A 12,739-nucleotide genomic window follows, 5' to 3' on the forward strand; every position below is an offset into this window, starting at 1 on the left:
GGTAAGCGTGTAATTATTGTGACTTTTCATTTTAACAGACAAGTGTGTAGTTATGGTGACTTTTCAATCTAACCGGTAAGTGTGAAAGTATGGTAACTTTTAATTTTAACAGACAAGTGTGTAGTTATGGTGACTTTTCATTTTAACTGGTAAGCGTGTAATTATTGTGACTTTTCATTTTAAAATCATCTCTCAATTCGAATTCATTTCAATAAGAAAGTAAAATAGTTTCACCGGTTTAGCATGTCGTCATGGCAACGCATTGTGATGTTAATATCGCTTTGGATAAAAAAACTCAACCCGAGGGTTGTCACTGAATTGTTACCAGCGCGTTTTATCTGCCCTACCCTAGGGGCGGACAGAGAAATCATCCCATAGGGGTTAACTGAGAATTCCCACCCGAGGGGTTGACAGAGAAATCACACCCTAGGGGTTGACAGAGAAATCACACCCTAAGGGCGGACAGAGAAATCACCCATAGGGGTTAACAGAGAAATCCCACCCAAGGGGTTGACAGAGAAATCACTTCGTAGGGGTTGATGGAGAAATCACTCTCTAGGGGTTAACAGAGAAACCATATCCTAGAGGTTAACAGAGAAATTACACCCTAGAGGTTGACAGAGAAATCACATCCGAGGGGTTAACAGAGAAATCACACCCTAAAGGTTAACAGAGAAATCACACCCTAGGGGGTTGACAGAGAAATCACACCCTAGGGGTTGACAGAGAAATCACACCCTAGGGGTTGACAGAGAAATCACACCCTAAGGGCGGACAGAGAAATCACCCATAGGGGTTAACAGAGAAATCCCACCCAAGGGGTTGACAGAGAAATCACTTCGTAGGGGTTGATGGAGAAATCACTCTCTAGGGGTTAACAGAGAAACCATATCCTAGAGGTTAACAGAGAAATTACACCCTAGAGGTTGACAGAGAAATCACATCCGAGGGGTTAACAGAGAAATCACACCCTAAAGGTTAACAGAGAAATCACACCCTAGGGGGTTGACAGAGAAATCACACCCTAGGGGTTGACAGAGAAAGCGAACCCTAGGGGTTGACAGAGAAATCGAACCCTAGGGGCTGATAGAGAAATCGAACCCTAGGGGTTGACAGAGAAATCGAAATTTAGGGGTTGACAGAGAAATCACACCCTAGGGGTCGACAGAGAAATCACACCCTAGGGGTCGACAGAGAAATCACACCCTAGGGGTTGACAGAGAAATCGAACCCTAGGGGCCGATAGAGAAATCGAACTCTAGGGGTTGACAGAGAAATCGAACCCTAGAGGTCGACAGAGAAATCACACCCTAGGGGTTGACAGAGAAATCACCCCCTAGGGTTCGACAGAGAAATCGAACCCTAGGGCTTGATAGAGAAATCACATCTTAGAGGTTGACAGAGAAATCACACCCTAGAGGTCGACAGAGAAATCACACCCTAGGGGTTGACAGAGAAATCACACCCAAGGGGTTGACAGAGAATTCACACCCTAGGGGCTGATAGAGAAATCGAACCCTAGGGGTTGACAGAGAAATAGAACCCTAGAGGTCGACAGAGAAATCACACCCTAGGGGTCGACAGAGAAATCACCCCCTAGGGGTCGACAGAGAAATCACACCCTAGGGGTTGACAGAGAAATCGAACCCTAGGGGCTGGTAGAGAAATCGAACCCTAGGGGTCGACAGAGAAATCGAACCCTAGGGCTTGATAGAGAAATCACATCTTAGAGGTCGACAGAGAAATCACACCCTAGAGGTTGACAGAGAAATCACACCCTAGGGGTTGACAGAGAAATCGAACCCTAGGGACTGACAGAGAAATCACATTCTAGAGGTTGACAAAAATCTTGAAATTATTATTGTGTGTATGGAATTTTCTTAGTTAATACTTTATGAAGTTATTCAAGTTTATATTGGCCAACCATAGAACACTGGAATTTAGAACAAAATACATATGAAAACTTTGCAAACTAAACTGTATGATTCAATTATGGTTCATTAGAGAACACTGAAAGTTAGAATACCATCAAATTTTGGGTTTTAAAAACAAATTGGTATCATAATCATACTACAACGGCAAAAAAATAAAATAAAAAAATACAGATATTTACCGCATCGGACCAGATCTTTGTATTCATAGTGAGGCTATGCCAAATTCTCAATCATCATTTTAAAACAAGAAGGGTCCAAAACAGCACTCTGCTAGACAGAGTATTTTAAAAGACATTTTACTGTTTCTGGAAAACACATGAGATGCGGTGCCCTATAGTAATCAGATTGTCCGTCAGTCTGTCCATTTCTAGTAATCAGATTGTCCGTCAGTCTGTCCATTTCTAGTAATCAGATTGTCCGTCAGTCTGTCCATTTCTAGTAATCAGATTGTCCGTCAGTCTGTCCATTTCTAGTAATCAGATTGTCCGTCAGTCTGTCCATTTCTAGTAATCAGATTGTCCGTCAGTCTGTCCATTTCTAGTAATCAGATTGTCCGTCAGTCTGTCCATTTCTAGTAATCAGATTGTCCGCCAGTCTGTCCATTTCTTTCTTTTCTACGTTTCTGCATACTGTATTGAATATTGTCCAGTCGACAACACTAAGACTTCGCCTTCAATAGCCCTTCCAGGGGTTCAAAGGTCAGGGTGATTGTTGCTAATCCATTAAATAAAAGATAAGCAATATCTTAGATTCTGCTGGGCAGATTCCAATCAGAGGTTGTCCTTACTCAAAGAAAGTTCCTGCTTTGGAATAAATGTTTAGGCAGTGGAGTCAAAGGGCAAGGTCACTGAAGTTCATTGAAGTCAAAGGTCAAGATCACTTAAGTTATTAATAGAAAGTCAGTTTACGCATAATATCTAGAGTACTGTATAGCCATAGCTCAGGTTAAGAGACACACTATATTTATGATCACCTATGAAAAAAAAAAAAAAAAAACAAAAAACAACAACAAACAAGAAATATCTTTAACAGGAAATATCTTTAAAAAAGACAAATGACATAGTTAAGTGCTGGTGTTTATAATATAAAACTGCTGGTGAAATAAATGAACGAACTAATGTGTTTAAGCACAGATAACAAAATGATATCAGTTTGAATCATTTTGGTGATAATACCATGCGCGTTGCCAAATTATTTAGTATGTGTATGCAGAGTAATGAAATGAGGGGTGAATGAGTACCGTATTATGATATACAGTTAAGTGTTTGGACAATTTAAGTCCGTCATTTAACGATGTCCGAATAGTTACGTTGTCCTGTTTTCTTGAAACGACGAGCCTTGTACAGCATTTAGAATGGTAATTTGTGTTGACTTTACCTTATTTTGCACGCTTGAAACACGTTTATATAATGTCCGAATATGTGTTCAATAACCATACGTACATAACTATAGTCCATTGGGCAAAGCAATACCTTTCCTGTGGGAAGGGCTGTAAAAGAAAGAAATCAAGACCAAAAACCTGAGATCAACCTTGTATTTAAGTCGCGTTACCGTAACACGACGTTTTGGGATGATCATTGCGATAATGGTTGATGATTTCATGACGGTATGTGTAGGTAAAATACATTTATATATAAAAATACAGTTGTAGTTATAAAAGTTCTAGTAAAGTCGAATTGAATTTAATATAAATGAATCTTTCAACTGTAGCGGTGGTCATAACATAGCAGACATGTGTTCTAGAGTCAAGTTAAAAGTTAGAATTATAACGATTATCATTATACTCAGATAGGGGTTGATTGACGAGGATTAATGTCCTTGCTCCGGTTAAAGCCGAGCCTAGGACACGCTCTCTGATAGGGGTCAGAGTTCAGAAGCTTTAACTACCAGGGAACTGTGTTCATGTGACAACACAGGCAAGCCAGGAAAACCACACTTGGTCTCGTTTGGAGACGTTAATCCCACTATTTAGCTGGCATCTTTTTTATTTGACAACTAATTTTGAAATTATTTCGATTTATTATTTTCCCCATATTATGTGTAAACCGTTGAATATCAAAACTAAGTTTTGTGTGCTATTTAGAATTTGCTTAAACCTCTCATATATACATATATCTTGCAAATTTTGTATATAAAATGCTCTAAAATGTTAGCGTAAGCATTTTGCAATTCTGACAGCCACCAGCTAGGGAGCTTTGTTACAGCAGGTGTACCATTTTGACTTGTTTCTGATGCTGATGGTTCCTGCGGGGCGAGCTGAAATTTCTTCCAAAGAAACAGGTCTTCGATTTTTCTTTGTCCCACTTTAACCGACCGATTGATTGCATTCCCTACCACGTAATGACTAATTATATCAATTAGTGAGTTTGACTAGAACCATCACCTAGGGACAGCATTCATAGTTTGTGTATAGATAAGCTCATATTAATAACAGAGTTTTTTCTTTCTTTGTTTTGTTTGTTTGTTTTTTGGGTATTTTTTTTTGTGTGTGTGTGTGTGTGTGTGTGTGTGTGTTTTTTTTTTTTTTTTAAACTGATGTGTACGCAACTGCGTATTTGTGTATAGGCAGCTACGCAACTGAATACGACTGCATTTCAATCAGGAATATAATTTTATTAATGTTTCATTTGAAAAGATGCATCCACTTATTCAGCTTGCATTCAATCTTAACTTTGTTCCGTTTTTAACTGCATATCTGCATTTTGCATTTACCGCTACATTGATCAATCACATACTTCATCTTGACCAGTAACGCCACCTGTCGTTTCATTTCCGGGGACAAAAGAATATTATACGGCTATGCCGAAAAAAAGCTAAAAGGCATAGTTTTAATGCTGGTGGTTATGATGTCAAACTGCTGGTGAAATAAATTAACGAACTAATGCATTTCAGCAGTGATAACAAAATTGTATCAGTTTGAATCATTTTTGGTGACAATAAAAAAAGATAAAAGATGCACTCGGACAGCACGCCATTAAGTGAAACGGTTTTAAAGAAAGTACATCAGAAACATCGAGCATGGCAACGTTACCTGGAAACTAGATCAGAAGAAAAATATCAAAAATTTGCTAGACTTAGGAACCAGCTGAAATGGGAAATTAGAAAATCTAAACAGGAGTTTGAGAGAAATTTAGGTCAAGACATCAAAGGCCAACCGAAGAAATTTTGGAAGTACATATGTATGTAAACTCGAAAAGAAAAGTGAAGACCGGAATATCAGATTTAACATACATGGAAGGGAACCAGAAAAAGATAGCAGTGAAGGACAAGGAAAAGGCGGAGGTTTTAGCACAATTTTTCAGTAGCGTATTTACCGAAGAACCAATTTGGGACCTACCAGAATTCAGTAACATTACGCAGTAGTTTAAAGATATTGATTGGACGTCTGAGATAGTGACAAACTTATTGATAATGGCGGGCAGATAGATGTAGTCTACATGGACTTCATGAAAGCCTTCGATAAGGTACCTCACCGTCGACTCATACAAAAACTGAAAGCATATGGAATAAGCACAAGTGTAACAAATTGGATTGAGGATTTCTTGAAAAATAGAACACAGAAAGTGATTGTGAACGGAGCAGCGTCGAATACCTATCCAGTACAAAGCGGAATACCACAAGGCAGTGTTTTAGGCCCTATACTTTTTGTCATCTATATATACTGAAACGAAAAAGAAACGCAACTTCAAATTGTAGGTTTAATAAAATAATACTTGTGAGCATTATGTTTAAATTTCATATGTAATAGTTAATATTGAATATTGATGTAACATCCTTTAAATGTTTAGAGATTTTTAAGAACAGGTCACTTTGCTAGAAGGTCATGATTGGTAGTACCCTACGTGAATCCAAGTTGAAATGGCAGCAGTTTTGAAACCGTGCCCTAATATCGTGTGTGTCCTCCTCGAACAGTTATCACATCTCTAATTCTTTGTTGCATTGAGTTCATCAGGGCATTGACTTTCCGTATTGGAATGTTATTCCATTCTTGGACGAGTGCATTTGCTAACTGAGGAAGGGTATTTGGGGGGTTACGGCGATTTCGAATTCTTCTGTCTAATTCATCCCACAAATGCTCGATTGGGGACAGGTCGGGGCTATATGGAGGCCAATCTATAGGAACAATGTTCTGTGTCGCAAGAAAGTCTCTACAGACTCTTGCAACGTGTGGTCTCGCGTTATCTTGCTGAAAGGTTAGATGATGCTGCCTAACAAACGGCACAACATGGGGCCTAAGGATCTCATCCCGATAGCGTACGGCCGTTAAATTCCCATTGACTATCACCAAAGGCGTCTTCAAACCATGGGAGATTCCCGCCCAAACCATAACTGATCCACCCCCAAATCGGTCGTGTTCCAAAACACAGGCGTCAGCAAAACGTTCGCCTCGACGCCGGTACACACGTTGACGGCCATCTGCTCGAAATAACGTGAATCGAGATTCATCGGTGAAGAGCATAGACCTCCAACGTCTCATAGGAAAACGTCTGGGCATATGTGCCGTTGCCCATTGCATACGACGTGCTCGACGTTGCGGTGTTAGTGGTAAACCAACGTACTGTCGCCTTGCACGCAAATTAGCCTCACGCAGTCTGTTGATCACTGTTTGGGGATGAATTCGACGGTTATGATTACCAATCGTATTCCTTGCCGTTTCAGCGGCCGTTAATCTCCTGTTACGCAGGTGTGCCAACCTAAGAACCCGGTCTTGACGTCGCGACGTTACGCGTGGACGTCCTGATCTCGGCTGGTCATCGACTCTTCCTGTTGCGTTAAGACGTGAAACTAATCGACTAATAGTCGATTTGTGAACTCTGAATTGTCGAGCGACGTGAAGTTGCGTGTTCCCTGCCAGAAGCATCGCTATAGCACGTCCTCTATCAACCTTTGATAACCGTGGCATAATTGTAAAAGGAATTATTGTTTGCAAAAGTATTGGCGATGATGTGGCTCAATGTTAGTGATGAATTGATACTGGTTTGAATGAAAAAAGAACGCATATGTTTGTACAGGCACGGTTTTTGATGTTTTTACCGCGCCGGAAGTGCATAGGTCTCTAGTCACACTTGGGTGATTTTGAAGATTGGTATGGGTGTTAGGCAGGGTGCATGTTTATTTCCGCGATTTTTATACAGATATGTATATTTAATACAAAATTAATCACAATTTTCCATGTTGCGTTTCTTTTTCGTTTCAGTATATATAAACGACTTGCCAGAAGTTCCATGTTCAGTATCTCCACTTTTCGCAGATGATACAAAATTGTACAGAGATATAAGGAACAATAATGATATTAAACAGCTACAAGATGACTTAGAAGCACTGCAAATCTGGTCTAAAAATTGGTTACTGAAATTCCATCCTAAGAAGTGTAAAGTCTTGTCTGTCAAACCCAAGTCAACAAGAAAATACAACATGCTAGGGAAAATGGTCAGGAAATAGAATTGGAAAATGTCAGCGAAGAAAAGATATTGGAGTCACTGTAGATGAAAATTTAAATTTTAGAACTCACATTGAGTTAGTTGTAAACAAAGCCAATAGCATCGTGGGAATCACAGGGGCTTGGCACGATTTTCCAAATGATAGTCTATATATATATGTATATAGTATCGATACTATATACATATATATATAGACTATCATTTGGAAAATCGTGCCAAGCCCCTGTGGTGGGAATCATCCGCAGGTCATTTACTTACCTTGATGGACATATATGTTTAGGCTACTTTTTAAGACACTTGTACGGCATCATCTAGAATATGCCTCTAGCGTGTGGAATCCATATAAGGTTAAGGATATCGACCTAGTGGAGAATGTGCAAAGAAGAGCTACCAAGCTCATACCAGGATTTAAAAACTTAACGTATATGGAGCGTTTGAATAGACTAAAGCTTCCAACTCTGAAACATCGCTAACACGAGGGGACCTAATAAACACTTTTAAAATCGTTAAAAATATTTATGATAATAGAGTAACTGGGAGAATACTACAGATGGAGGAAACCAGAAGAACAAGGGGTCATTCTTATAAACTTTTCAAAAGAAGCTGTAAAACTGATATTAGGAAGAACTTTTTTAGTTTTCGCGTAGTGGATATTTGGAACAACCTTCCACAACATGTTATTAACTCTGAAAATGTACTGCAATTTAAAATAAGACTCGATGAACACTGTAAAAATATGAATATTTCATTTTAATTTAACTTAATGCATGCTTTATTATAGGATAATCAATATATTGTATATATTCAAGCCGTGACACCGGAAACGGCAAATTACTATATATATCATATGTATTTCTGATATGGATATAGAGGCTAGTAGCCTGCGTCCATAATTATTCCTATTAAATTCCTAAATAAGAGTGCATTTGAATCAGGAATATAATTTTATGAATGTGTCATTTGAAAAGATACATCCACTTATTCAGCTTGCATTCAATCTTAACATTGTTTCGTTTTTAACTGCATATCTGCATTTTGCATTTACCGCTACATTGACCAATCACATACTTCATCTAGACCAGTAACGCCACCTGTCGCGTCATATCCGGGGCCAAAGGAATATACGGCTATGCCGAAAAACAAAAAACAAAACAAAAACCATTATAAAACGACACCAATTTAATCATTTCCCCTTAACTTAACCAGTTGGAAACCATTTCTATGGATTTATACCAAACTACACAGCTTAACTTTTCCTTAAATCAAACAAGAAATATCTTTAAAAAAGATAAACGGCATAGTTTTAATGCTTGTTGTTATAATGTAAAACTGCTGGTGAAATAAATTAACAAACTTATGGGTTTCAGCACGGATAACAAAATTATATCAGTTTGAATCAATTTTGGTAATAATAAGACTGCATTTGAATCAGGAATATGATTTCATTAATGTGTCATCTAAAAAGATAATCTACTTATTCAGCTTGCATTCAATCTTAACTTTGTTCCGTTTTTAACTGCATATCTGCATTTTGCATTAACCGCTACATTGACCAATCACACACTTCATCTTGACCAGTAACGCCACCTGTCGCGTCATTTCCGGGACAAAAGAATATTATACGGCTATGCCGAAACATTATTTCAACGTTGGAACACAACTGTATTTGATACATATATCAATAGCATTTTAAGCACATATTATTTTTTGTAATAAATTGCTTGGTGTACGTAAAAGTACAAGTAACGATGTGGTTTATCTTGAAGTAGGTAGGTATCCATTAAGAGTGCTACGAAAAATTAGAATTATGAAATATTGGATGAAACTGAGAAACTCCCGAAATTATATTTCACAGTCTTGCTATGACGACATGTTAGAAAATCATGATAGATGGATGTTGAATATCAAGGAAGAATTATATAGAATAGGTTTCGGATATAAATGGGAATCACAAAAGGTTGACATTAATGTTCTTCAAATGACAAAGGAAAGAAGTTTTGATTTATATGAAAGAGAGCGTAGAAAAAAATATATTGTCCTCTAAAGGAATTTTATATCAACATGTTTACAACAGTTATAGTTTACAGAATTATCTGAAAAAGTCCATATCAGTTGAATACTTGAGAGAAATAACTAAACTTCGACTATCGTCACACACTCTAAATATTGAAAAGGGTAGATATCATAACACTGAGCGACACCAAAGAGTTTGTCATATAGGTGACATAAATGATATTGAAGACGAGTTCCTTTTTGTATTAGTGTGGCCTTGTTTTGCAAATTTAAGAAATACCTTCCCCAAAAGTTATTTTGTAACAAATCCAAGTGTGTACAAATGAGAGGAATTGCTTTATACAAATAGCCCTAAAGAATTGACAAGTTTTGGTAAATGTATAAAGCTTGCTAATAACCTTTGACCTTCCAGTTACGCTGATACTGATTACATATACCATATAGATAATCACTTAATTAACCTGACAGTTTTAGGTTTAATATAAAACATTTTAAACGAATGCGGTTTAATGTACATGTATATATGGAATTCACAGTTTCAAGGCAATTTGAATCCTGAATGGGTAAAAGCTAAAGTAAAGCAAACGGAGGTTGGAGATGTCGTCCATTTTCCGCACCAGGATCTTGCTGGACTGGATATGGAGTATTTTTACAGAAAATTCTTGCGTTATTTGTAGGTATGATTATGCCTTGTTTAATATGGTGATAATTATGTCATACTGTTTCTGTATACTATGACTATATTGTCTGAAATATCAAATTATTTAGAAAGTTTTGGCGTCAATTATATTGTATATAGTACCTCTTGTTACACGAGTTGAAAATAATAAATCTTATAAAACGAACAGCGACTGTTTCACACTCTTATCCTCATCCTTTCCTTACAGGACATCTCCAATGAATGAAAACACCCACTTAATAGTTAAGTAGGAACTCCAATGGCTGCCTTCATTCAATGGAGGATATGCAAAAGTAGATTGTAGATGATACGGTGTACTAACACTGTGATGAGTGTTATAGTACACTGTATCACCCACAGGCGCTTGCATAGAAAATGTGATTTTCAATTTTTTTTTATTTGACAGTGGTATGTGTAATGTGTTGAGCTTAACAGATTACACATACCACTGTCAAATAAAAAAAATGAAAATCACATTTTCTATGCAAGCGCCTGTGGTATCACCTAGCATTTGCATCACGTCAAGCCTAGGAAAAGCCAATTGGGGCTTAGGGGACCTTTGATTACACAGCGGTACATATTCGCACCTGTGCTTGGAAATAAAAGTGCAGTTGTTCTTGCAAAAACCTACACATTTATACCAAAGGAAATCGATTTTCCTATATGTACATATATTTTCGATATATTTTTATATCGCTGCAGCCGTTTCATGTTCAACAAATTTGTTTGAATACGTTTCAGAGTATTCTAAACATTCACATATTAATTTTGTTTCAAGAAATAAAAGTGAGGTACTGGGATGAATTGAATTTTACTTCATTCCCTGACAAAAATGTAGGAGGTAACTCTTGTTTTGTCTCCTCAGGTAGACTAAGTACAGTTCACCCCTCCTCAGTACTAATCCCTACCCAAGTCAGTACCTCTATATACTAATCCCGATAATTATCTCCGCCGGACACTCCAACCGCCCCGGTAAACGGTGACGAACTACAGTCAGCATTCAATGTATGTCGTATTGATTATTTCTATTCTTTTTACATTTTATTTGAATTTTCACGTTAACTGCAACTAGTCAAAAAAAAAAAAACGGCATCATCTTAAAATCACCGAAACCATATTCAAAACAATACCCTGATGTACATCATACAAACCCTTCACCGACACAATATCTCTTCTTTTGCAGAATTATTTCGTTGGCATTTCCCATTTATATAGATATCAGTCAGATTTCCAATCAGGGAATATCACTGTTAATCTGTAACAGAATGTGGGAAACCGCTACTGTCTAGTTTTCTGTGACATTTACAAGAGTGTCAACTGTGACATGGGGGATTGGAAGTTTGAATGTCTGCAAATATTTGTATCCCATTGTCTTTGCTACCTCCCGTAACTACGACTTTTTCAGGTCAAATAAATTGATTCTCCCTGGTATAAAGCCTCTTAAAATTTTCTCTGTGTATGTCCCTTTTAAGAAAGTTACACCATTTTCTCTATGTATATCCCCGTTATAAGATAGTTACATCACTTTCCCCGTCTTTGTCCCTTATAAGATAGTTACATCATTTTCTTTATGTATGTCCCTTTTAAGATAGTTACATCGTTTTCTCTGTGTATGTCCCTGTTATAAGATAGTTACATCATTTTCTCTATGCATGTCCCCGTTATAAGATAGTTACATCATTTTCTCTATGTATGTCCCTTATAAGATAGTTACATCATTTTCTTTATGTATGTCCCTTATAAGATAGTTACATCATTTTCCCCGTCTATGTCCCTTATAAGATAGTTACATCATTTTCCCCGTCTATGTCCCTTATAAGATAGTTACATCATTTTCTCTATGTATGTCCCCGTTATAAGATAGTTACATCATTTTCCCCGTCTATGTCCCTTATAAGATAGTTACATCATTTTATCTGTGTATGTCCCTTATAAGATAGTTACATCATTTTCTCTAGGTACACGTTTGTCCTTTATTAGAAAGTTCCGTCATTTTCTCCGTGTATATCCCTTATATTTCCCTGAATTACAGCCATGATGGAGGACCATATATATCAGTTGCCTAAACAATCGGTTTGACTAAATTTGCTATGCCTAGATAGAATATTATAATCTATCGCATACAAATCTATTTATTGAAGATAAGGTCTATGATAAGTTGAGAAAGTTTGTGTTCATTTCTTATGGCGCGGGAAGGATGTCATAATTAAATATTTTTGCCTCTTCTTGCCTAGGCAAAAAATCGAATATTGCTTAGGCAAAAATATTTCAGTCTAGGCAATATTCAATTTTTTGCCTCGGCAAAAATAATTTTGTTTTGATCATTGCCTAGGCAGAAATCGAGGCAAAATTATTTTTGCTTAGGCAGAAATATATTTGCATTTTTGCCTAGGCAATATTTTATTTTTATTTAATTTAATTATCACATCCTTCCCGCGCCATAATTTCTCTTGTGAATATTTATTTGCAATCTTTTAGTGAATTGTACCACAGGTCGGGATCTGAGAAGCTGCTACAGAGTCCGGTGATTATTTAAGAAGGAAAAGGGGTGGGATGTATTTTTAGCGAATTTTAATCTAATAAAAATCAAATCCAGTCATGTTGTGGAGAAAGTGTTGACAGATAGCGACGTCGGGGTTCACGATAGGATTTGTGCATTATTCGTCGGAAGG

This window comes from Pecten maximus, chromosome 2 (genome assembly GCF_902652985.1).
Source record: "Pecten maximus chromosome 2, xPecMax1.1, whole genome shotgun sequence".
NCBI classification, from domain to species: domain Eukaryota; kingdom Metazoa; phylum Mollusca; class Bivalvia; order Pectinida; family Pectinidae; genus Pecten; species Pecten maximus.